This window comes from Drosophila takahashii, chromosome 3R, assembly GCF_030179915.1.
Source record: "Drosophila takahashii strain IR98-3 E-12201 chromosome 3R, DtakHiC1v2, whole genome shotgun sequence".
NCBI classification, from domain to species: Eukaryota; Metazoa; Arthropoda; class Insecta; order Diptera; family Drosophilidae; genus Drosophila; species Drosophila takahashii.
The window spans coordinates 5,120,128-5,146,423 of record NC_091681.1 but is presented as its reverse complement, the minus strand read 5'-3'; positions in this window follow the sequence as shown (position 1 = coordinate 5,146,423).

Sequence of the window (26,296 nt, the reverse complement as noted above, 5' to 3'; positions counted from 1 at the left end):
TCACTGCGTTGCAAACATCTGACTGAAATTATAATACCCTCGCAAGGGTATAATAAAAGAAAATCCGTTCATTTAGTTGTGATTCTGGGAACACGTCTGGGAAATTCGAATCCGTGTGAAACTTTCGGAAGTCAAAACTAAACTTTTATACAATTTATAGTTCTATAAAACAGCGCCGTATAGTTTATTTCAGTGCTTAAAATCCTGCAGTAGCACAGCAGCAGCTAAAAACAAGAGAGAACGCTATAGTCGGGTGCCCCGACTATCAGATACCCGTTACTCAGCTAAAGGGAGTGCGAAAAAGATGGAGAAAAACTTTGATCCGCCGTAACTTTTTAACGAATGGTCCGATTTAAAAAATTTCTTCTACATTTCGATAGGTATTGATAAACACAATAAAACTGCATTTTTACTTTTCCAAAATATTGAAATTTTTAAAATCGTATATATGCGATTGTGGGCGTTAGAGGGGGCGTGGCACCCTTTTGAAACAAACTTGCGCTGCGTAGGAACTCCTAGAATCTGCATGCAAAATGTCAATCTTCTAGCTTTTATAGTTTCCGAGATCTCAGCGTTCATACGGACAGACGGACAGACAGACAGACGGACAGACGGACAGACGGACATGGCTAGATCGACTCGGCTAGTGATCCTGATCAAGAATATATATACTTTATGGGGTCGGAAACGCTTCCTTCTACCTGTTACATACTTTTGCACGAATACAATATACCCTTTTACTCTACGAGTAACGGGTATAATCAGAAAGCAACGACTTGCTATTGCTTCGAAGGTCGGCAGTTCTCGGATTTGGCTTTTGCTTCGATTGCGACTGCCGACTTTTTCAGAAGTAACAGCAAAAGCAAAAGCAGGCTAAATGAAAATTCAGTTTAAACACTGGTTTATTTTCCGATCTAGCAGAGGGTATTTTTTTAAATTTGTCGTTTTTTAATGCTTGGATTTGGCTTTTGCTTCGATTGCGACTGCCGACTTTTTCAGAAGTAACAGCAAAAGCAAAAGCAAAAGCAGGCTAAATGAAAATTCAGTTTAAACACTGGTTTATTTTCCGATCTAGCAGAGGGTATTTTTTTAAATTTGTCGTTTTTTAACAAGCATTAAAAAACAATAACTTAAAAAATAAAATTATTTCGCCGAAATACTGTTATGATGTTTACATATTTACCAAATGGTATAGGTATATATTAAAAAAAGGTTGGGGAAAATCAAAAATGTAGAAAATATTTTTGCGATATCCGAACGGTTTGTAAAACAACGGCTATTATGTACACTGCGGAATTCACGACCTCAATAAAAAAATTTCAAGCAAAAAAAAATGTGACTTAATAAAAGAGGTCTTAACGACCAAAGTTGATATACATTTTCGTAATACAATGCTAAAATAAAACTATTATTTTTTTGATCAATTTATTTACAGAAAAGATATATCACTATGGACGGCAGTTCATGTAGTGACGAAGCGCACCAGGAGAGTGTGCGAAGGCGACTACTATATATACACGAAGAAATGAAAATCTGCTGTGATAGTCAGATCGTAATGAGTAATACACCAATCGAAAGGTATTGCAAAAGCTTAAAGGATTGCATACCAAGATTTTAAGAAAACCAATTGGATTGCAAATTTCGAAATTTGGAGCTGTTGGGGCCGGTGGGGATAAATGCCCCCTCGCAATGTTTTAGTTGTGTTCCTATTGAAAATACCCGTCGAATGAGGGGTGATATCCGATAATCCGACGCTCCGTTCAAAAGTTATAGCCAAAATAAGATTTTCTTCTTCTTCCCAAAATTAAAATTAAATTCTGTTTGTCAGTTTGTCAGTTTTTCAGTTTGTCCACTTGTCCAAAATATGTTTTTTAAGTTCTGAAAATTTGATATGACGTTCATCACATCGATATAAAAAACTTTTGTTCTACCACTTTTGGAAAAACCCGCTAGCTTAGCGGGAAAACCGCTATAAATAGCTAAAATTCGGAGAGGCGTAACTTCTATACTACTAAAGCTACAGACTTGTGTGTTGCATCTCGTTTGAAAGGTATTTTTAAATGCTATAAACGCCTTCTATATGCAATTTGTTTAAATGTAATAGTTAAAAAGATATGAACAAAATAAAATTTGTTTAAACTTTTTTTTAGCTTTTTTTTAATTTTCTCAAAAACGGCTCTAACGATTTTCCTTACAACTTTAAACTGTACAGCCCTTGAGATTCCTTAAATTTTGGTATATATCACGTTTATCGCGTTTAAAAGATATTCAGAAACGAAAATAGCCACTTTTGCCAGCTCAGAACAACTAACGCTTCCTGAGTGTTTAATTTTGTGCGTGGGTATCCAAACTGTAGTTTAGGCTCATAGAATCATTTCAATTGTTTTAAGGAGTTCCAAATAGGAAACTTTTGTTTTACGACTTTTGGAAAAACCCGCTGCTTTAGCGGAAAAAAAGCTAGAAATAGCTAAATTTCGTTAGTTTGTAAGTTCTACACTACACTACTACTACAAAAACTTCTGATATCAAATAAAAACACCTCTTAACGAGGTAAAAAACTAGTGACGATCGCACCTTCAACATACAAAAGTTCTGATATCAACATTTGTGACGAAAAATTATTACACTCGTCATTAAATACACTTTCTAAGATTTTCTCATTCGTCACGCTGCAATAGAAAATGCCTATGAAGGTAAAAAGGCTAAAATAAGGTGTGTTTCAAAATTATACGACACCAACACACTTATTTATTGAAAACTTGTAGCATTGTTGTTGTTTATAGAAAGCGAAACATTTAAATTCAGATCGAAAGAACAATGTATGATGTGTATGAAAAAAAATACCACGCGTCCTTGATCCTCTTTTTAAGGACGTACCGCTAATTTTTCGAAATATACACCCAAAAAAAAGTGGTCATCAATATGCCCCTATTTAGGTGTCAATGTGACACTATTGAGTGGAAAAAAATCTTTGATCCGAACGTCATTAAATTGACCCTATTCTGGTGTCACTTTAATACTTTCGAAAATATTAATTTGACCCTTTTTGGTGTCAAAGAGCCACTAGCCGGTGTCATTTTCTTAGTATTAAATAAAATTTGACATTTGCTTGAAAGCTCCTGTAACCATTCTGCCATGGCAAAAATTAATATGGGCATGGCTCAGGGGCCAAGGCGCTAGGTTCTGATATTATTTTGTGCTCGGGGGAACGAGGTTCGAGCGGGATTTGACAACACCATTATTTTTTTTTTTTATCAGTAATCTAACACAACTTAACATTTTTGTTCTTAAAATTATATATTTGCATTTTAAAAACTTTTTACCTACTCTGATTTATCTGGGTTTCGAACCGGGGACCTCTCGCATCAGAGGCAGACGCCTTACCAACTGGGCCATCGAACCATTTTGCGCTCGAGGGAACTCTTGACAAGTATAAACGAAATCGATACTAGAGTAAAACATCGCCGAACTTCGAACTTCGAAAATCAAAAATGATAATTATTGGGATCGAAGTGAACCTAGTTTTATCAAAATGACACTATTTAGTATCAAATACGATTTTTCTGAAAACGCGGTGTACTTTTGACACTCATTTGGGAGCAAATTGACCCCAAAAATTTGATCCTAGGGGCAGTGTCATTTTAACCCACAGTTATTAAATTGACACTCAGGATTTTTTTTTTGGGTGTAGTCGAAAGTGTATAAACCTGTTTTTATATGCTAAAACGCCTTTTTAAACATCATTTTTACAGTTCGGCACTTTTATTCTTTTTACAAATTATCAAAGAGATGTGAAGCAGTCGATGGATTTTTTTTACAGTACGATTTTTTTTTGTAGCAAAAGGAACAGGAAAACATTTTAAAATTGTCTCAATTTTAATTCTCCAGAAAATCGTCTCATTCTGTTCGGGACACTTTATTGGACATAGCGAACGGGAGATTTTTTGAAAAAATTATTTTGTGAAGGCCAATTTTACCAGATTACAAAAAAAATCGATAAAATATACCATGAGGGAAACCTTTGTTTTCAGGTAAGGTACGTCTTCCTGATTAAGAAAATGGCACTTACAATTTTTTTATGGATCCAATTTTTTTTTAAAGTGTGAAAAACGTTTCTGACACTTTTTTTATTTCTAACTTAAGTTGTGGTTACCCGATTTCAACATTAAAATACTCATTTTACAGGTAATAGAATTCCCTTCAACTTTCTTGAGTTCCGTTCATTAATTGAAACATTGTTTCTATTGAACCATAATAAATATATAAATATTAATATTAATCAATAAATATTTACGAGCATAATTAAATGAACAACTAAAGGGAATAGGCTCATTCCACGTGAAACGTGACAGGCCAATTTGGGTCAAATCTCAGAATCAATCGAAACTTTTTTTTTCGATAGAGGATTGAAATATAAGGATCGGTTTTTATTTTTTTTTTTTTTTAACTCTTACCGTTTATTTAAAAAAAATAATTTTCTAATTAAGCTCCGATTTTTCAGTTATGCATCACTTGAGACTCGTTTGAGTTATTTCAATATTTGGTATGCAACTTTGTGGGATATGTTCATGTCTTTCAGAAAAAAAATTTTAAAAATTTTTAATTTTAAAATTAAGTATTTTTTAAGAGAATTTAAATTTTAAAAAATTCTGTACGCCGGAATACACGCGGTTTCCGAATAAAAAAATTATCCTCATATTGCTTCATCAATTCTTCACGAAGTGGTAAAATAAAATTTTTGTATTTGCAAGACCTACTAGTAAAGACAAAGATTTTAGTTTAGCAACTTTGCATCATGCAACAACAGCGCAACGTGTAAGAAAGGGAAAACACTATTGCTGCTCTCCCGTGTTCGTATTGCTGTTCTCTTCTTACACGTTGCTCTGTTGTTGCTTGATGCAAAGTTGCTAAACTAAAATCGTTGTCTTTACTAGTAGGTCTTGCAAATACAAAAATTTTATTTTACCACTTCGTGAAGAATTGATGAAGCAATATGAGGATAATTTTTTTATTCGGAAACCGCGTGTATTCCGGCGTACAGAATTTTTTTAAATTTAAATTCTCTTAAAAAATACTTAATTTTAAAATTAAAAATTTTTAAAATTATTTTTTTGAAAGACATGAACATATCCCACAAAGTTGCATACCAAATATTGAAATAACTCAAACGAGTCTCAAGTGATGCATAACTGAAAAATCGGAGCTTAATTAGAAAATTATTTTTTTTAAATAAACGGTAAGAGTTAAAAAAAAAAAAACAACCGATCCTTATATTTCAATCCTCTATCGAAAAAAAAAGTTTCGATTGATTCTGAGATTTGACCCAAATTGGCCTGTCACGTTTCACGTGGAATGAGCCAATAAATAGAAGAGATCCAGATCAATTTGACTAAAAATAGGAGAACAAAATGTGAATCGACTTTATACAGCGCCGTACTTGATGCAAAAAAAAATGCATTAGTAAAAAAATGTATTCGTTTTTTTCAAGTTTAAAATATTTTTTATCGCCATTAGCAAATAAGAGCCAAATTCAATAAAAATGGGCCAAAGAGCCAACGCGAAAAAAAAGATCTAGATTTGGCTCAAAAGAACCAATTAAAGGAAATTCAAATAAGATGACAAACAAGAAGGAAAAAACAAGACATTTCTTTTGTTTTTAAAAAAAATTTGTCTATATTGTCTCAATTTTAATTCTCCAGAAAATCGTCTCATTCTGTTCGGGACACTTTATTGGACATAGCGAACGGGAGATTTTTTGAAAAAATTATTTTGTGAAGGCCAATTTTACCAGATTACAAAAAAAATCGATAAAATATACCATGAGGGAAACCTTTGTTTTCAGGTAAGGTACGTCTTCCTGATTAAGAAAATGGCACTTACAATTTTTTTATGGATCCAATTTTTTTTTAAAGTGTGAAAAACGTTTCTGACACTTTTTTTATTTCTAACTTAAGTTGTGGTTACCCGATTTCAACATTAAAATACTCATTTTACAGGTAATAGAATTCCCTTCAACTTTCTTGAGTTCCGTTCATTAATTGAAACATTGTTTCTATTGAACCATAATAAATATATAAATATTAATATTAATCAATAAATATTTACGAGCATAATTAAATGAACAACTAAAGGGAATAGGCTCATTCCACGTGAAACGTGACAGGCCAATTTGGGTCAAATCTCAGAATCAATCGAAACTTTTTTTTTCGATAGAGGATTGAAATATAAGGATCGGTTTTTATTTTTTTTTTTTTTTTAACTCTTACCGTTTATTTAAAAAAAATAATTTTCTAATTAAGCTCCGATTTTTCAGTTATGCATCACTTGAGACTCGTTTGAGTTATTTCAATATTTGGTATGCAACTTTGTGGGATATGTTCATGTCTTTCAGAAAAAAAATTTTAAAAATTTTTAATTTTAAAATTAAGTATTTTTTAAGAGAATTTAAATTTTAAAAAATTCTGTACGCCGGAATACACGCGGTTTCCGAATAAAAAAATTATCCTCATATTGCTTCATCAATTCTTCACGAAGTGGTAAAATAAAATTTTTGTATTTGCAAGACCTACTAGTAAAGACAAAGATTTTAGTTTAGCAACTTTGCATCATGCAACAACAGCGCAACGTGTAAGAAAGGGAAAACACTATTGCTGCTCTCCCGTGTTCGTATTGCTGTTCTCTTCTTACACGTTGCTCTGTTGTTGCTTGATGCAAAGTTGCTAAACTAAAATCGTTGTCTTTACTAGTAGGTCTTGCAAATACAAAAATTTTATTTTACCACTTCGTGAAGAATTGATGAAGCAATATGAGGATAATTTTTTTATTCGGAAACCGCGTGTATTCCGGCGTACAGAATTTTTTTAAATTTAAATTCTCTTAAAAAATACTTAATTTTAAAATTAAAAATTTTTAAAATTATTTTTTTGAAAGACATGAACATATCCCACAAAGTTGCATACCAAATATTGAAATAACTCAAACGAGTCTCAAGTGATGCATAACTGAAAAATCGGAGCTTAATTAGAAAATTATTTTTTTTAAATAAACGGTAAGAGTTAAAAAAAAAAAAACAACCGATCCTTATATTTCAATCCTCTATCGAAAAAAAAAGTTTCGATTGATTCTGAGATTTGACCCAAATTGGCCTGTCACGTTTCACGTGGAATGAGCCAATAAATAGAAGAGATCCAGATCAATTTGACTAAAAATAGGAGAACAAAATGTGAATCGACTTTATACAGCGCCGTACTTGATGCAAAAAAAAATGCATTAGTAAAAAAATGTATTCGTTTTTTTCAAGTTTAAAATATTTTTTATCGCCATTAGCAAATAAGAGCCAAATTCAATAAAAATGGGCCAAAGAGCCAACGCGAAAAAAAAGATCTAGATTTGGCTCAAAAGAACCAATTAAAGGAAATTCAAATAAGATGACAAACAAGAAGGAAAAAACAAGACATTTCTTTTGTTTTTAAAAAAAATTTGTCTATATTTAAAAAAAACGTACTTCTATTTTTTAGAAAACTTTTATTTCTAAATTGTAAGAAATCATTTTTTACTTTTTAGCAAAAAATTCGAAACCCTACATTCTTTAATATAGACAAAATCACCAGTAAAGCAAATTCATAGGCGATTTTAGTCGATTTTATTTTTGAGTGCAGGGCTGTAATACCCGTTTTAAAAAAATCTATATAGTATGGTTACTTTGTTACCTGTTGAGGGTTTACCTGAGGTTGTAGGGTTAATATCCGATCGAAAATGCGCGTCTCAGAGTTGTACGTCGTTCACATAGATACTTTATTTCGCAAGTGGTCGCCTTTTCTTTCGGGGCTGCCAATTCGGTCTTTACAAAAATTCTTATTTTAAAGGGGATAAATTATAAATGTATTTTTCAACACTGACCGTCCGTTTAATATTTAAATTTAAACTAAAAATATATAAATGTTCAACATTCTCCTCCCAAGTATTGCATTATAATTCAGTTGGCAATACTTAAGCTTTTACATTGTTTTCTTAACATCTAATTTAATTAACTTAACAATGGGTCTTTGGTAGATGTTTCCTTTTATCTTAACGTCTACAATTCGAACAGTGTTATCTTTGGCCGGATAAGTTTTTACAATAATACCCTTTGGCCAAACGTTTCTTGGTAAATCTGCATCCATAACCAGCACAATATCACCTTCCTTTAAATTATCAAATTTTTTAACCCATTTACGGCTATACAGAATATATTGCCTGTATTCTTTTCTCCACTTGACCTAAAAAATATCAGCCAGTCTCTGAGAAGCCTTCCACATATTTAACAATTTTAGATCTCCATCCGACACATCAGAATGGAAAGATTCTCTAAAATTTGGACTAATTAATATATTATTTGGCGTAAAAGGCTCTTCATCTTGTACATCAGATGACACAAACAAAAGTGGACGACTGTTCATCATGAATTCAATTTCGCAAAACAAAGTTTTAAGTGTGTACTCTTTTGGGAACCGTTCTTTAAGTAAAAAACATAAGTATTTTTTAATAGATTGAATTAATCTCTCCCACGCAGGATTAAACGACCATGTGCAATTTTTTTGTGTCAAGAACTGTGTCATTTCGTCATTAGACCAATTGTCAATTATTATCTTAAGATCCTTACTTGCTCGTTTAAAATTGGTCCCATTGTCTGAGTATAGTTGTATTGGAAAGCCACGACGGCAACCAAACTGACGAAACACATGCATAAATGCATTACAGGACTGCTATTTCTAAATGAACTGCACGAGTGGTCATACTAGTAAAAATTACACCATACCATTTTACATGACTTCTGTTTACCAATACCTCGATGGGACCGAAATAATCTATTCCAACTTTTAGAAAAGCTCTTTCTGTTGGTTTAATTCTGCATTTAGGAAGCTGTCAAATTAGAGCTGTCTGTAGCTTAGCACGTCTATTCTTACAAAGTTGACACTCACGAATTCTTTTCTTCACCGTATTTCTACATCTAATTATCCAATATTTTATTCTAAGATTGGAAATGACCGTTTCAGTTAAAATATAACAATTTTGTGTATGGTAAAAAAAGATCAGTAGCGCAGTGATTGGATGGTCGTTACTAAGAAGTATCGGATTCTTTGCGTTCATGTTATAGTCCTCGTCATTCAAATTGTCCAATCTACCTTTTAATATGAGTAGTCCGTCGCTTGTAAAATATAATGCAAAGATTTTAAGCGACTTGAGTTCCCTATTGACTCTCCTCTTTGTAGACTTTGAATTTCATCTTGAAAGGAATCCGATTGAATTTGTCTGTGTATTACATTTTCGGCATCAACTAACTCATTAGCTGTAAGTTCGCCAAAAAGTCGAAGGTCTTTGCTGCTCCTGAGATTTTTCACAAATCGAAGTAGCCAAGCGGTGGTTCGTTTTCGATTGACCAGTAAGACTTTACTAGGTTATGAAGATCATCCAAGTCGTCAGTTTCTGGAAAATGGTTGGTTACATGTTGTGTATGATTTGTCTCGATCGACTGTCTTTCAGGTTGTGTTAAACCATGCACGACCCAACCTAACCATGTGCTGCTAGCAACCGGACCGTCAAAGGATTCGTACTTCAACTTGCGCGATACAATAAGAGACCAGTTGTATTATCCTATTAAAATTCTAGGATGTGCCCGATCGTAGGAGCAATGGGTAAAGTTCTTTAAAAACTGAAAGTTGTCTGTCATGTCGTCTATGTTAAGGTTTGCAGAGGCAAATTGAGACTAGAAACAGTCCTTACCCTTCTCATCGTGTGTGTCTTAGTATTAGAACCACTGCCTTTGATGCGTACGCTGACTACCTTAGAGTTATCTTGCTCATATATTTCATTGTTAGTCCATTGCATTTTCAAAGGCTTTGTTGGACCGTCAAGACCTAAATCGTTAGCTAATTTTTCATCAACTAAGGAAATGGTGGACGCTTCATTAAGAAGTGAATATGTTTCAATCGTATTTTGTGGTCCCATAAGAGTGACTTGTACCACTTTTAGCAAAACTTTTTTTGTATTCCAGTTAATGTTGCAATTCTTTTCTGTGTTACTTGGGACTGACTGTTCACTACCCTCAGACTTGCATGTTTGTATGTTTTGAGATTTATCTTAATGTAGAAGACTATTATGACTGTAACTACAATTATTTATGTTACATTGCCTTTTACGTTTGCAGTCCTTAAGTAAATGGTTTTTACCAAGGCACGAAATGCACAGGTTATTTTGAGTTACATGCTCCCAGCGTTTGTCAACATTTAAAACTTTAAATTTAGTGCAAGTATTCACGTAGTGATCAGTCAGTTTGCAAAAACCTTTCACCTGACCTTTGCCTGTGCCATCCCGAATACCCGATACCGTCAAAGTGGTGTCTCTAGACTTGCTGATAATGTGGCCAAATCCTAGAGTGGTGGCAGCTTTGATAGTCTCACCTAGCCACGAATGAAAAATAATTATTTTTGGATCATCTTTTTCTTTTAACTTTTGATAGTATTTTATGATGCAATACGTTGAGGCATGGGAAGCTTGTCTAAAATCTCATCGAATATTAAAGGGTTTCTTATTTGATCTATATCTCCGATATTCAGCAAAGTGTGAACCAGATTTGTGATTATGTCATAGAATGCAAAAAGTTTGTCGTATTTGTCGTCTCTAATAACTGGGAACTGTCTGATTTTGTCAAGAAGCAATCTTATTATGTAGAATGGGTCTCCAAAACGCTCTTTAAGGATTTCGATAATGGTGTCGACATTTTCTGGTAAAATTAAAAGTGCCTGAACACATTCTTTGGCACGTCCTCCTAAAGCTTTTCTGAGTCTACTCAAGTTTTCATTGTCATTGAAATTACAAGTTTTAGTACTATTTTCAAACTCTACATAGAATATGGGCCACTCTAATGGGTCCCCTGAAAACGGTGGAAGATCTTGTTTGATCGTCTGCCTGGCCATGAATGTTTCGATATTTTTATTTATTTATTTATTATTATCCTAGCACAGCAAGTTTACACTTATATTTGTAGCACTAGTCACTAGGGTGGGTCGATTTGGGACCCCAAAAATCGTATAGGGGGAACGTAATCTTTAAAGGATTCTAAGCCATATTGGCGAACATACTTATGGTCTAAAATGATGTTTGACCCCCCCCAAACGCGAATGAAAAATACTGTTTTTTTGAGAAAAATATCATAGTAGTTAGCACATTTATAGTACTGAATATCAATTTCAAATTTTTATTTTAAATTTAATAATACATCTGAGCTGACTACTATGATATTTTCCTCAAAAAAAGCTGTATTTTTCATTCGCGTTTGGGGGGGTTCAAACATCATTTTAGAGCATAAGTATGTTCGACAATATGGCTTAGAATCCTTTAAAGATTACGTTCCCCCTATACGATTCATCACTTTTTTCGGCCCCATACAAATCGACCCGCCCTACTAGTCACATTGAATGGAAAAGCAAGCTTATTTGAACAAAAAAGACTTAAAACTATTATTTATTACTAACAATTTTGAATTGGACATACTTATTATTATTATTTTTATTATAATTATTACGAGGGGATTGATTAATATTTTATGATAATTATTATTCTTATTTTGACTTTAGGTTAGGTTTACGATTTGTTTTTGTTTTTATTTTACTTGAAATGTTCCTTAATTTTAGATTTAAACTGAGTTGCGCTCCTAATAGTTTTATAATTATGTGGTAGACTGTTCCACAGACGGATAGCATTAACGTAAAACTGCCTGTTCGAGCATAGCGTATTATATCTTGGGCATATGAAGTTATTAGTTCTAGTTGATGTAGCTGATATAAGTTCGTTATATAAATATGAAGGTTCTTGGGTTATCACAATTTTATGGAAATATATTAGAGTCCTCAGTATCAGTTCAGACTTCAAAGAAGACAGACGTACTACAGAGATCATCTCCCCAAAATCCACTGTTTACAACAACAACACAAACCCAACGTTCAAAAAAACAAACAAGACCATAAAGAACACTGCAAAAATTACCCAAAAACAACAACCCGGATAGAACCGTTACAAAAGTGCATCGGGCAGCAGCCCAAGGGAACGAACAATGCGACCGCCGGACTTAAACGACCCATTACCATGGGACAAAAAAACACTTTTCGAACCAAAATACATCATAATTACCCGACAAGATAACCAAACCTTCGAAAAAGTCTCACCCTTCATAATTAAAAAAGTAATAGATTTCCAATGCGGTGGAATCTGTGAAAAAATCAAGAGACGGTAACCTCCTAGTAAAAACCAAAGGTTTAGTCCAAGCGCAAAGACTACTTAGACTAACCAAATTCCACGATTTCCTGGTCAACACATCCGAACACCGAACCCTCAACACATTTAAAGGAGTAATATACTCTAACGACCTTCGCAGCATTGATAAAGAAATTATATTAAAGGAACTTTCACTACAAAAAGTAACTGAAGTCGAAAAAATCTACCATTTCAAAAACAACATCTTACAAGAAACTGGTTTGGTAATCCTAACATTTGCAACAACAACCCTACCGACAACAATTATGATAGGATATGAACGTGTTAATATACGGCCCCATATTCCTAGAGCCTTAAAATGCCGAAACTGTCAACTGTCCAAATACTAAAATATGCCAAAGCCCAAAAATATGCAACAATTGCTCACAGACTCACACTCCAGATGACGAAAACAGCACCAATCCCAAGTCCTGCTCAAACTGTAAGAAACAAGACGCCAATAGCCAATACAACCACTCCCCAACCGACAAACAATGCCCAACATTTATCAAGCAAAAAGAAATTGTTGCAATAAAAACCATTGAAAAAGTAGACTTCAAAACTGCATCAAAATTATACTATGAACGCCACACTCATCAACCAACAACATACTCCAACACACTTCAACAACAACCAAAACCTACAACACCAGCACAACCCACAAACATCACGCCATCAACCTCCACTAACATCCAAACACATGCAAATAGGAAAATCACCAACTATGATGACCTCCTTAAAGACGCAAATAAACAAGACAATCCACAACACACGGCCTATACCTCGGAAGAAGACATGGACACAACGGAACCCACCAACCGCAACCAAAGCAAAAAGCAGTCTACCGAATCTGACCGTAAGCTCAGATCACAAACAAAAGACAAGTCCAACAATCTTAGTAAACCACTTAAAGCTAAAGACAAATCCGAAAAAACAAGTATCCCCAACACTAACCTCATAAGCAAACTATCTAAATAATAGAACCCAATACTAACTAGAATATAAGTACAAAAACACATATACACTCAAGTTTACATAACTCTAAAACTTAAATCCGATGCTTAAAATTATACAATGGAATATACATGGTTACAGAAACAACTACATAGAACTTCAAGTACTTAGTAAAGCCTACAACCCACAGATTATTGCCCTCCAAGAAACACATATTACAAACCTTCAATCCCTCCCCACGCCAATTAACTATACCCTGTACACCAGTAAAAACAACGACAATAGTTTTGGAGGCACTGCCCTCCTGATACACAATTCCATACCTCAGAACGAAATCTCGATAAGCTCAGATTTCGACGTGGTTGGAGTTTCTATACAATCCAAAACCAAATTTAACATAATCTCAGCCTATATCTCCCCCTCCAAACCTTTCAACACAAACAACTTGGCCAATGTCCTGGATTCCCAGAACGCCAATACCCTAGCGTTGGGTGACTTTAACAGCTGGCACCCCTACTGGGGTTCTCCAAGATCCAACAAAAGAGGAAGGATTCTAAGGACAAATCCCCAACACATTACTCAACCCATAACACATACACACACATAGACCTATCTTTAGCCACAGCCAGTATTGCTCCAGAAATATCCTGGGAAGTGTTAGACGACCTTCATGGCAGCGACCACTTTCCTATATTAATCTCGATGTTCCGCAACCAATCCCTCACAACCTTTACCGCAAAACAAACATTTAAACTTAAAGATGCAGATTGGGACCTCTATAAGGAAAACATTTTGTTTTTAAACTTGGAAGCCAACTCTAGCACAAATGTCAACCAAGAAGCTGCTAATATAAAAAAGATACTAATTCAAAGCGCACACCTATCCATTCCTCAAAACACCACCTTCTCCCAACCCCGCACCGTTCCCTGGTGGAACGGCAACCTCTCACTTCTCAAAAAAGACAAAATCAAAAAATGGAGGACACTCAACAGAGAGCCAAACACACATAACATTATAGAATACAAGAAATCAAATGCAAAACTGAAAAGATCCATTAGAGATGCAAAAAAAATCAGTATACAACAGTTTACGTCCGACATCAACCCATACACAAACCCAAATAAAACATGGGCAAACATAAAGAGATTATGTGGCCTATACCCTCAAAAAAGCATCCACTGCTTAAACAACCCTACTCCCACAATCGACCCAACAGAAATTGCCAATTCTTTTGGCCAAACCTGGTCAGACGAAGCCGGCGATCACAACTTCTCCTCACCTTTTCGACTGAACAAACAACTTCTTGACCCAATCCCTAACTACATCCCGTCCAAAGCAGCACTTGAAATTGAAAACGACATAGCCTTTATTGAATTCTGCTCTGCCCTTAATACACTGAAAGGAAACACACCAGGTCTCGACCGGATTTCCTACTCGATGATTAAAAACTTGCCTAACACTTTCAAAAACAGAATTATCAACCTCTACAATAATATACTCTCTTCCCATATCCCTCAATCATTCAAACTCAGCCCGGTACTACCTATTCTAAAACCACAAAAACCCCAAACAGACATAAAATCATACAGACCTATCTCTTTGAATTCATGCCTAGCCAAAATTCTCGACAAAATCATAGCTAAAAGGTTGTGGTGGTTCGTCTTAAGCAACGACCTAATCCACAACAGCCAATTCGGCTTCAAAAGGGGCCAATCTGTACTAGACAGTCTACTTTATGTCGACCACCTAGCTTCTAGATCCATTGCCCTCAAAAAACACCTATCTATTATATCACTTGACTTTACTAAGGCTTTTGACAAAATTGGGATACACACTGTCATACAACAACTACACGATTGGAAAGTAGGGACTCGTATTATTAACTATGTTAAAAACTTCATGACAAATAGAAAAATAATAGTAAAAATCGGCACTAAACTCTCTAATACCTACCCCCTTAACAATGGCATCCCGCAAGGTTCGCCAATCTCTGTCATTTTATTCCTAATAGCCTACAACTCCCTTACCAATCAATCATCAAAGCATCAAATTAAATTCTGCGCATACGCAGATGACTTCCATCTCCTCATCCAACACAAGAAACGTAAAAACCCCACAACAAACCTAACAAACACCTTTAACCGAATTGACGAGTGGTGCACCCACTCAGGGTCAGTCCTATCAAAGGATAAATGTCAGATACTACACATCTGCCGGAAACACAACTGCAACGCTAAGATACAAACAGGAGACACCACCATACCAACCACAGACACCCTTAAAATTCTAGGACTTACAATCAACCACAGATACAAGTGGTACAAATTAAAAACCAAGCTCTCTAAACCGCTAGGAATAGTTAAACACCTTTCTTCCCTCAAATACAATACGAACACTGCTTCTCTCATCCAAGTCATAAAATCGATCATCATTTCTAAAATAGACTACTGTCTCCCAATTTATGGCCACGCACCCAAATCCCAACTTAACAAGATTAAAACTTCCCTTAATTCCGCAATAAGAGCCGGCCTCGGAGCATTCCGTTCCACGCCCATAAACAACGTTTTAATAGAAGCCAACATAAGCCCCATAGAACACAAGCGAGACTTTTTATCAGGTAAACTAGTTAAAAACCTAATACATTCTAAAGATACACCACTAAAAAACTTTACCAAATCTACGAAAAGAATCCATAGATACCCCAGCACAATCGACCGCGTAATACAAACAGCAAAACTCGACTCCATTCCCTACCTTCCAATCACTAACAACAAATGTAAATCATTCAACATGCTTAACGTCATTAAAGCAACCAACACCACCTTATCAAAGTACAATAAAAACTCCACATCACCAACCACTTTCCACAACTGTTTCACACCATCAAATCTTCTTATCCTAACCACAACTTCGTTTATACCGACGGATCCAAATCGGGAGACGTAACATCCTACAGCATCACAAGCGAAACAGAAATAATAAAACTAGGTCTCCTGCCTTACTATTCCTCAGTCCTTTCGAGTGAGATAATAGCAATTCAAGAGGCCATTAAAATATGCATCAAGATCCCAGGCAAACACGCTATATGCACAGACTCCTTATCATCCATCTCCTCGATCACTAACCACAACAACCATACACATTATGCCACCTCAGTCAGAAACCTAATCACCAAACACTTCCCAAAAATCTCGCTCATATGGGTTCCTAGCCACATAGGACTTATAGGAAACGAAAACGCAGACGAAGCAGCCAAAAGTGCTGCTAAATTCCCCTTAACGTTTACCCCAAACAACAACACGAAAGACGTAACACACTTCCTCAAAACAAAACTAAAAGATAAACAAACGATCCTACTCAATTCAACCTCCAATTGGTACCAACAAATAGCAAAGCTATCACCCTCAAACACCCCCCACATAAACTCTCCACTGAACAGGAGACAACAAATAATAATAACTAGACTTAGACTCGGACATACAAACTTAACTAACGCCCACTACCTTGACAATACAAAAAACAACTTGTGCCCACTATGCACCAATGCACGCATAAACGTAGAACACATAATATGTTCTTGCCCCGCCCTCTCCTCACAACGCTCCCAATACTTCCACAACCTCAATCCTCTACTATATCTTGCAAACCCCCCAAACAACAACTTCAACAACATCATAAACTTTGTTACAAACTCCCACATTGTAAATAAAATTTAAAAATAAATTTAAAAAATAAACAAATAAATAAACACAAATATATAGAAGTACATCAATTAACCAAATAAAATAAATATCAAAATAAAAAAAATAAAAAAAAATAGCAACAATACTTTGTAAATTAAAGAAAGAAAAAAAAAACATCTAGCAATTAAGCTAGACTCAAAGACATGAAATTGAAACATATACGAACCACAAAGAGCTGAAGGCCTACAGCTGCTAAAGCTCATACCCACTGTTAGCAAGTAGTTTATAATTAGTTGCTAGCATTAAATAAATAAATAAATAAATAAATAAATAAATAAAAAAATAAATATTAGAGTCCTATAGTTAATCCATGAGGTCAAGTTCAGGTCCAGAATTTTATTTGTCAAGTGTGATACATGGTCAAGACGGTTCAAATTAAAAACATATCTGATGATAGAGTTAAAGGCTACTACAAGCTTTTGCATATCACGGGTATCACAGTGTCCAAAAACTTCCACACCATAAAACAGTGTTGGTACAAGAATCACTTTAGCTACTAACAGCCTTATTTGAAATGGTAGGAATGTTTTGGAGTATGTAAGCTGGCGCAATAAGCCGTAGGTTCGACCTGTAGCCTTCGATATGTGTTTACTCCAGCTAAGTGTGTTGCTGAACGTAATACCTAAATTATGTGCGTACTCCTCAAAGACTATCGGCATGTTGTTAATTACTAAGTTTTGAATACTTGTGGTATCGATTGGTCTCTTAGAGATCACTACACACTTGGATTTTTTTGGGTTTATACTCAAGCCATTTTCGCTTGCCCATTTTTCAATTACTTGAAGAATTTTATTACTAGATCTAACACAAACATTTAACTGATTAATTGGACTACTAACATAGATTTGCACATCATCTGCATACAGGTGAACTTCACATTCGGACAAAAGACTGCCTGAATCCTCCCATCAAGATATGATTCTATAAGGCGAAATGCAGTACTTGAAAAGTTAAAAAGGCTCTTTAGTTTTGTAATTAAAATACTGTGGTTCACAGAGTCAAATGCTTTGCTGTGGTCCAGAAGGGTTAAAAAAGTCACATAATTATTGTCAAGTTGTTTACGTATGTCTTCGACGATATTCGTTATTGCACTTACACAGCTTCTCTTTTTTCTGAAACCAGATTGTTTTTCTGATAATAACGAATTATTTTCTAGAAAATTTTGAATTTGTAGTGATATTAAATTTTCAAGGACCTTTGCTAAAAATGGTAGGATAGAAATGGGTCTATACTCTTTATTTGTTTTTAGTACTGGAATTATCTTAGCTTTTTTCCATGTTGAAGGAAAAGTGGAGGTAGTAATCGCAGTGTTAAAGATCTTGGTAATATGTGGGAGGAGTAACGGTAACATAATTTTGAGAAATTTTGGGTTAACATTGTCTAAGCCTTCAGCACTTGACTTAATTTTGAGAATACCGTCTAAAACATCACCTTGATCGACGCACACAAAGCTAAAACTATTATCACAATAAGTATTATTATTCAGGTACTGGTTGGAAGTTGCTTCAGGTACATCGAGTTGAGTAAACGTTCGACAGAGTTCCTGCTGTGATCAGCACTCAGCCTACACTTCCCTATTCCTAAGTTGTTTATGTCCTTCCACGTTTTTTTTATTGATGGATTGTTATCAAATTTCGACTTAAAATGTTCACACTTAGCATCCTTAATCATTTTATCGTAAATTATATCGTTATGGTTAGATAATTTGTTTTCAGACATAGTATCGTTTTGAAACTTAAGCTTACGTTGAGCTCCATTGACCCACTCACGCGTACGGTCATCTTTGTTGTCGTCGTCATATTGTTCCAGATTGTCCAGATTGTTGTCATCTATTTGGCTGCCTGCATCGGACCCCAATTGGGCCAGATATAATTGCTGCTCGAGATCCAATTGTTCCTGTCGAAATTGTAGCCGTGCTCGTTCTTGTTCCTGTTTTGCCAGTTTATCTCGTAGCTCCTGTTGTTTTTTAGAGTACTCAAGCTGTACCTGAAGTCGTTGCACCTTGGCTGAACTGCGGGAGGATTGACTTCCTCCGGACTGTATGCGGCTTTTATGCGGATGTACGGATTCATTCGCTGCGTTTATAATCGCCGGTGTAGATGCGACCAGTGTTTGGTTGCGATTTTCAAGAATTGTGTCCCCTGTTGTCGAAAGATTGGGTCACGGTGTGTCGTCAGGTCTATCCGCTTTATTTTGTTTTGTGTTTGAAGTTTTTTGTTGTTGATTTCCTTGCGGTTTCTTTTTATGTCAAGTTGGTGCCATGATTGCTGTCTGCGTCTTATTTTCACCTCACAGAGATCGTTGAGAAATCATTTATTGCGTCGTAGATTCCGAATTTCGCAATGTTACGATATGTTGCAAACTTTCGCGAATACACACACACAACTCAAGTCGTCGTCTATGTGAGCGTGTATGTGAAGTTCTGAGCAAAAGCGAAAACTATTTTTTAATCCATTTGCTGTTCAGTTGACATCGAAGGACCATGTTGAGGGTTTACCTGAGGTTGTAGGGTTAATATCCGATCGAAAGACCATGTTGAGGGTTTACCTGAGGATGTAGGGTTAATATCCGATCGAAAGACCAAATTTAAAATGCGCGTCTCAGAGTTGTACGTCGTTCACATAGACACTTTATTTCGCAGGTGGTCGCCTTTTCTTTCGGGGCTGCCAATTCGGTCTTTACAAAAATTTTTGTTTTAAAGGGGCTGAATTATAAATGTATTTTTCAACACTGACCGTCCGTTTAATATTTAAATTTCAACTAAAAATATATAAATGTTCAACATTACCCTTTGTTGATTTTTGAGTTGATGGTCTTGGTAGTTTGCTTAATCCGTAGAAATCCGATTGACTTAAATAAATAGGTAATAATAGTTATAAAAGGATATATTGTATTCGTGCAAAAGTATGTAACAGATAGAAGGAAGCGTTTCCGACCCCATAAAGTATATATATTCTTGATCAGGATCCGTCTGTCTGCCTGTCCGTCTGTCTGTCCGTCTGTATGAACGCTGAGATCTCGGAAGCTGTTAAAACTAGAAAATTGTCATTTTGCATGCAGATTCTAGGAGTTCCTACGCAGCGCAAATTTATTTCAAAAAGGTGTCACGCCCCCTCTAACACCAACAAGCCCCCTCTAACAGTTAATATTGACGTTTTTTGGCAAACTCAAAAAGTATTTTTTTCGGCCAAATCCTAATACACGTGTTTACTTATTTTCCGAATAGAACACGTAATAAAAGTTTCAGGCGAATCAAAAATGTGACCCAAGAAAAGGTATTCGGTTTGTAAAAGAATCGCCCATATGTACTTAGCCGAAAAACCTTTGTCTTTTTCTATAATGTTTTCGTCGATGTTATTTTGTAAACTGGTGTTATCAATACATATATACTCGACCAAAATTGTTCGAATCGGACACTTCATTAACGGGGAAAATACATTTACATAAATTGGTAGAATAACTCTTTAAGAATGTAATGAAAGTTTCACAAAGAAATTTTAACTACTTTGGAACTAATACCACACTCGTAGAAATGTTTACCTAAATACTAGAAAAGTCGCCCTAAAACCGAGGTCGCCCTAAAACTACGAAACATTTTCTTATTATACGGGTGGCTAGCCCTAAATATACGAAAAATCGCCATGGAAAATATTTTTTAGGGTTAGTTTTTTCAAAAAGGCAAATTTGCCCTATTTTTTAGAGTCGACTCCAATAGTAATTCCTTCTTTTTAGGGCGAAATCGACCTAAAAATTCAAAAAATTCTGTGCGCCGGAATTCACGCGATTTCCGAAAAAAATTTTCAAATTAAAACTCCCTTAAAAATTTTAAATTAAACATTTTTTTTAAAAATTTGTTTCAAAGATATGAAGATATTCCCTAGAGTTGCATACCAAATATTAAAACAACTCAAACGAGTCTCAGGTGATGCATAACTGAAAAATCGGAGCTAATTTATAAAAACATTTTTTAAAAATAAAAGGTAAAAAAATAACGGATTGGTGTCCCGACTATTTAACGATTGTAACTCAGCTAAAGGGAGTGCGAGGGAGATTGATACAACAATTTTTTTGATTGCGTTTAACTTTTTAAAAAATGGCCCGATTTGAAAAATGTCTTCTACATTTCGATAGGTATAAATATATATAACAAAATTGCATTTATACTTCCCGGAAATATGTAAAGGTGTGGGCGCCAGACAAATTTTAAAATCGTTAGTGGGCGATTGTGGGCGTTAGAGGGGGCGTGGCGCTCGGCTGAAATAAACTTGCGCTGGGTAGGAAGCCCAAGAATATGTGTGGGAAATCTCAGCGTTCATACGGACAGACAGACGGACAGACGGACAGACGGACAGACGGACATGGCTGTATCGACTCGGCTAGTGACCCTGACATTGGGGCACATCTTTTTTTGTTTACCTTACCATGTTGGCCGTAGCCTGCCATAGATATTTTTGTGTATATATGCTTTTTAACGTTTTAAGGTTTTTTGGGGGTTACATCTGGTGGAAAAAAAAGTTACGGTAAAAAAAATCGCACCCAAAATGATAGATTTGGCTACCATAACGGTGGAGTTAAGGTGGGAATAAGGTGAGGTTAATGCGCGGTTAAGTTGCGGCTAAGGGGGGTATTAGATAGTTTAGGGTAAAAGTACTGTAAAAGAAGAGTGAAGGTGAGAAAGGTAAGGTTCGTTTGGAATTTTGATAAAGCGTGCAAAGTGACAAACAAGTTTTATTAAGAAAAAGTAAAGTTAAAGTAAGCACGTATTTTGAGGAAACATTTTAAAGTTAGGTTAGCTAAACAGATTAAAAACTGGTGTTAAGGTTGAGAAAGGTGGTTAAAATTATGTAAATTCAGCGTGAAGGGTAAGTATGGATGGGTCACATTGGGGTTAAGACGAAGAAATAGTGAAAACAGCATAAAGGTGCCAAAAAAGTGTGCCAAGGGTGAGATTAAGAAAGGAGAGCGGTGAGGTTAAGGTGAGGTAATATTGAGTATGGTTAGAAGGATATGTATAGAATATTAGTGCGTTCTAGGTGGGTCTATTTTTAAGCTAAGTTTAGGTGGGATTTTACTCGAATATTAATTTGAATTTGGAAAAATGAAAAAATCAGCAATAAATGCTTTACTAATAGTAGCGGACAACGTCGCATCGGGTATTGCTAGTTGTTTAAATAAAACAACAAAAAAAAAAGAGTGTGCGAAGGCGACTACTATATATATAAAAAAAAAACACCTCTTAACGAAGTAAAAAACTGGTGACGATCGCACCTTCAACATACAAAAGTTCTGATATCAAAATGTGGGAAAAAAATTATTACATTCGTCATTACATACACTTTCTAAAATTTTCTCATTCGGACAGCGGACTTCATGGGAGCAACGCAGGACAACGCAGCAACGAATCGCCCAGGGCATCGACGAGGACAAGCATCCAGGGATCGCGCCAAGAGCCAGGCATCAGGTAAGATCGCAACAGCCAGGAGGGAGAGCAAGGGACAGGAGGCTGCGGCTGGCAGGACAAAGGTCTTGCAAGCGAAACGGTAACGCTTTCCTAAGCCCAACGACCGAACTCCACGCCCTCGTCTACGAGTGGCAGCGAAAGTACCCGGAGCATCCAGGAACACCTGCAGCGAGGAACCACCGAGCGGAGTCGCAGGAGCATCGTCAGCACGAGACACAATAATTATTGTAAACCAGAGCCGTAAATAAACGCCTCCTCGAACCGAATTCTGAAGTGTTGTTACTGTTAACCGGGCGGTCACGTTTATATAAATTTAGTGGGACGAACACACAAATCTACTGAGCTAGCCGCACGATCTTCGTAGCGAGCAAACCACAAAAAATCAGTTCGTTACATCTAGCGCCCACGTGATTGTCCCGGCAGTAAAAACACAAAATACCAGAATGGGGAAAAGTTGGATCTACTGCCTCAAGAAGGAGGATTTCGTCTACGTAGCACAAAGACTGCGCATTTCCTTGACGGGTAGAACTGAGGACATACGGAAAGCACTGGTGGAATACTACAACGAGACGGAAAACAATCCAGAACTCAAAGAACTCTGGGTCGAACATGCAGACCATGGTAAGACCGCTCGGGTACTGTCCGGAGAAAATACTCGAGGTCATAAGGGAAAACAGCCCACCAGACCTAAGAATTTCCCTCCAAACATACAAAGTCGACGACCTGGAAGCCCTCATGATCCTGGCCGACGAGTACGAAGAGCTGGAAAAAGAGCGGGAAGCATTCTTCCAAGAGAATAAGTTCAGCAGGACAAAAACTACAGTCCGACTCAGGTGACTTGTAGAAGATGCGATGATACCAGCAGGCAAGACAGGCCAACCGAAGCACGCCGAATATGGAATATCAAAGGCAGCAGACAAACACTTTATGGAGACCACCGAACACCACCCAGAGACGACAAAGCACGCCAGCAGGAAGCAACCAAGCCCACCAATACATATTCAACCCGCAGGAAGAAGAGCGGTTGCTATTCTGCTGGATATGCGGTGGGGGTGAGATGCATAGAATGTTGCCAGAGAGCGGAGAAATGGCCAGCGATCCCAGCCGCAGAGATGCGAGCGGGGGTACGCGGATACCTCTCCAATCCAACTGGCAGGCTAATCGAAGAGGAGCAGCAGTTGTCCGCAGCACAGAGAGAGCGGTGACGATTGGTGGGAACTAGTACAAAGCCACAATCGACAATGGCGCAACAGCGAGCTTTATTAGCGAAGAGCTGGCGGACAATGTGGCTGCTCTGGAAAAGATTACACGGACGAGACGGCAAGTTAGGTTGGCAGACGGAAGGTAGGTAGGTAAAAGTCGCATTCGGCAACAAACGACTGACCATGAGCCTGCTGATATTACCAGGAGTAGTGGACGCACTGGTGCTGGGCTGGAATTTCCCCACACAGGTTGTCGCTGAGATAAAGTGCGGGACTAGTTCTCACGCATACGGTCGACAGCGAACGGTCGTTTTTCCCCGCGCTCTGTAAACTTACCCAAATAAAGCTGGGAAAGTGGTAATAGTTTTCCTGAAAATGCAAATCTTTGTCATAACGAGACACTTGGGGTCATAGGTACGTACCAAGATCTGCGCCTGCTTAACTCCTTGTGCATCCTCAAAATATTGGTCACTTGCGAACCCGGGGATCTAGCCTGTCGGCTAGGGGGGAAGCCCCTCCCGCGCCCGCCGAGTCCCGCAACTTTCTCTACAAACGCCTCCTCCCTCAAAGTTTCCACCAGTCGCTTTTTATTCTCCCGCGTTTTCCTGGTAAACAAACGCCAGCTGATAAACAGGGTTGGAAAGCGCCGAGGTTAACAGCGAGCTTACAGCGCCGCGCGTAACAGCACACTGCTGGTTAACAGCAGCACCCTGCCTAACAGTGGCGCTAAAATATTTCAAAACTAGAATTTCCTTTAAACAGCCTAGGCAATCGCATCCCCCCTCTTACTTCCTACCCTACTCCTGGGGAGAAAATTAGCTAAAGGCCAAGGTACTGGCTAATTCCCAACCCCCCCGCCGTGGCGGCGCCTCACTAAACGGGGCACTGGGGACCGAGCTGGAGCGGTATACCTCCCATCGGTGCCAATACTGGGGGAAATCCCAGTACGTCGAGGGACTCCCAATGGAGCAGGCAGCGAAGACCGGGAGGAAAGAGCCTGCTGGCCTGGATGACGGGACCCAAGCACTGGCTGTAGCCAGGGCCGAAGAGGAGCTTATTAAAAAGTTCCAACTCATGAAGCAGAAGGTGCAACGGTCGCCCCCTGGTCCGGCGCCGCCAACCGATTCGCACCCAAAGTCAGCACCCCCAAAGGTGGACGGGCACCTGAAGCAACCACCGCCACGAAGCCTGGAAGTGGTGGAGCCAACGGCAATAGCACGCCCCGAGGAAGCCCCAGCTGGCAACAGGCTAGACCTAGAAGCAAGAAGCCCCAACGCAGCGCCGAGAGCGCAGGATCCAAACAAGCCCATTCGAACCCCACCGCGAAGCCCAGAAGCCAGCGACCAGACGCCATTCTAATTAAATGCAGCGAAGGATCCTACGCAGACATGCTGAGGATGGTCACGTCGGAGCCATCCCTACAGGGCCTCAAGGATAAGGTGCAAGGCATCAGAAGGACAGCGAGTGGAGGGCTACTACTCAGGATGCAGAAGCCGCTGGATCCGTCCACGCAGCAGTTGCAGGCTACCATCCAAACTGCCATTTCCGGCAAAGCCGAGGTGGCTGTCATGCAGGAGACGGTACAAGTGGAGATCCTCGACTTGGACGAGATGACCAGCGGCGAGGAGGTCCTGCAAGTCATATACGCAGAAGTTGAAAGCGACATTCCTGGCGAAGCTGCTCCACGAATGCGAAAGGCCTATGGTGGAACGCAAACCGCGACGGTCAACCCTAGACCAGAACATGCGCAAAGGATCCTGCAAAAGGGCAAAATCAGGATTGGATGGGTGGTCTGCCGGATAAGGGAGAAGATCGAGCCAAGGCGATGCTATAAATGTATGGGATACGAGCACACCTCCGCCAGATGCCGAGTCTCGGATGGAGTCGCCAAATCCACGCAGGAAGCGTGCTACAAATGTGGGGAAACAGGCCACAAACACATCAAGTGCACCCGAAGCATTCCAAAATGCATCCTTTGCTCCAGAGGAGGCGAATCAGGGAGAGAGGTCGAACACTCGACGCTGAGCAGGATGTGCCCAGAGTATCGGAAGGCCTTGAAGAAACTGCAGCATGTTTAAGTTCCTCCAGCTTAACTTGAACCACTGCAGAGCAGCACAAGACCTGCTCTCGCAGACGGTGATCGACCAGCGAGTCGATATTGCGATAATTAGCGAGCCGTACAAGGCAAATCCAGAAGGTGTCTGGCAACAGAGCACGGATACAGGCGCAGCCATATGGAGCTGTGGGCAGCACGCGGGACACATGTCACAAAGGGCATCTAAGCCTGGCTACGCTAGGGCGAAAATCCTGGGGGTAACCTTATACAGTTGCTACATAGCCCCGAGCGTACATGTAGACGACTTCAGGAACATAGTGCACGAAATCGCCCAGGACGCGCGCGGAAGATCTCCTGTTCTAATTGCAGGCGACTTTAACGCGTGGTCAACTGCATGGGGCAGCGTTAAAACGCGAAATCCGCATACCGGCCCGAAACAGACACAATGGATGGCTGGAGGAAAAATTGTCGGTGGCAGTTGTTCATGAAGACCGCGAGGAAGGAAACATCGAGCAATTCCTAGAAGCAGAGCTGGCAGAATTCCGAATCATGAGCGGAACTTCGAAAGTGGCCGAGCACCAGATAACCA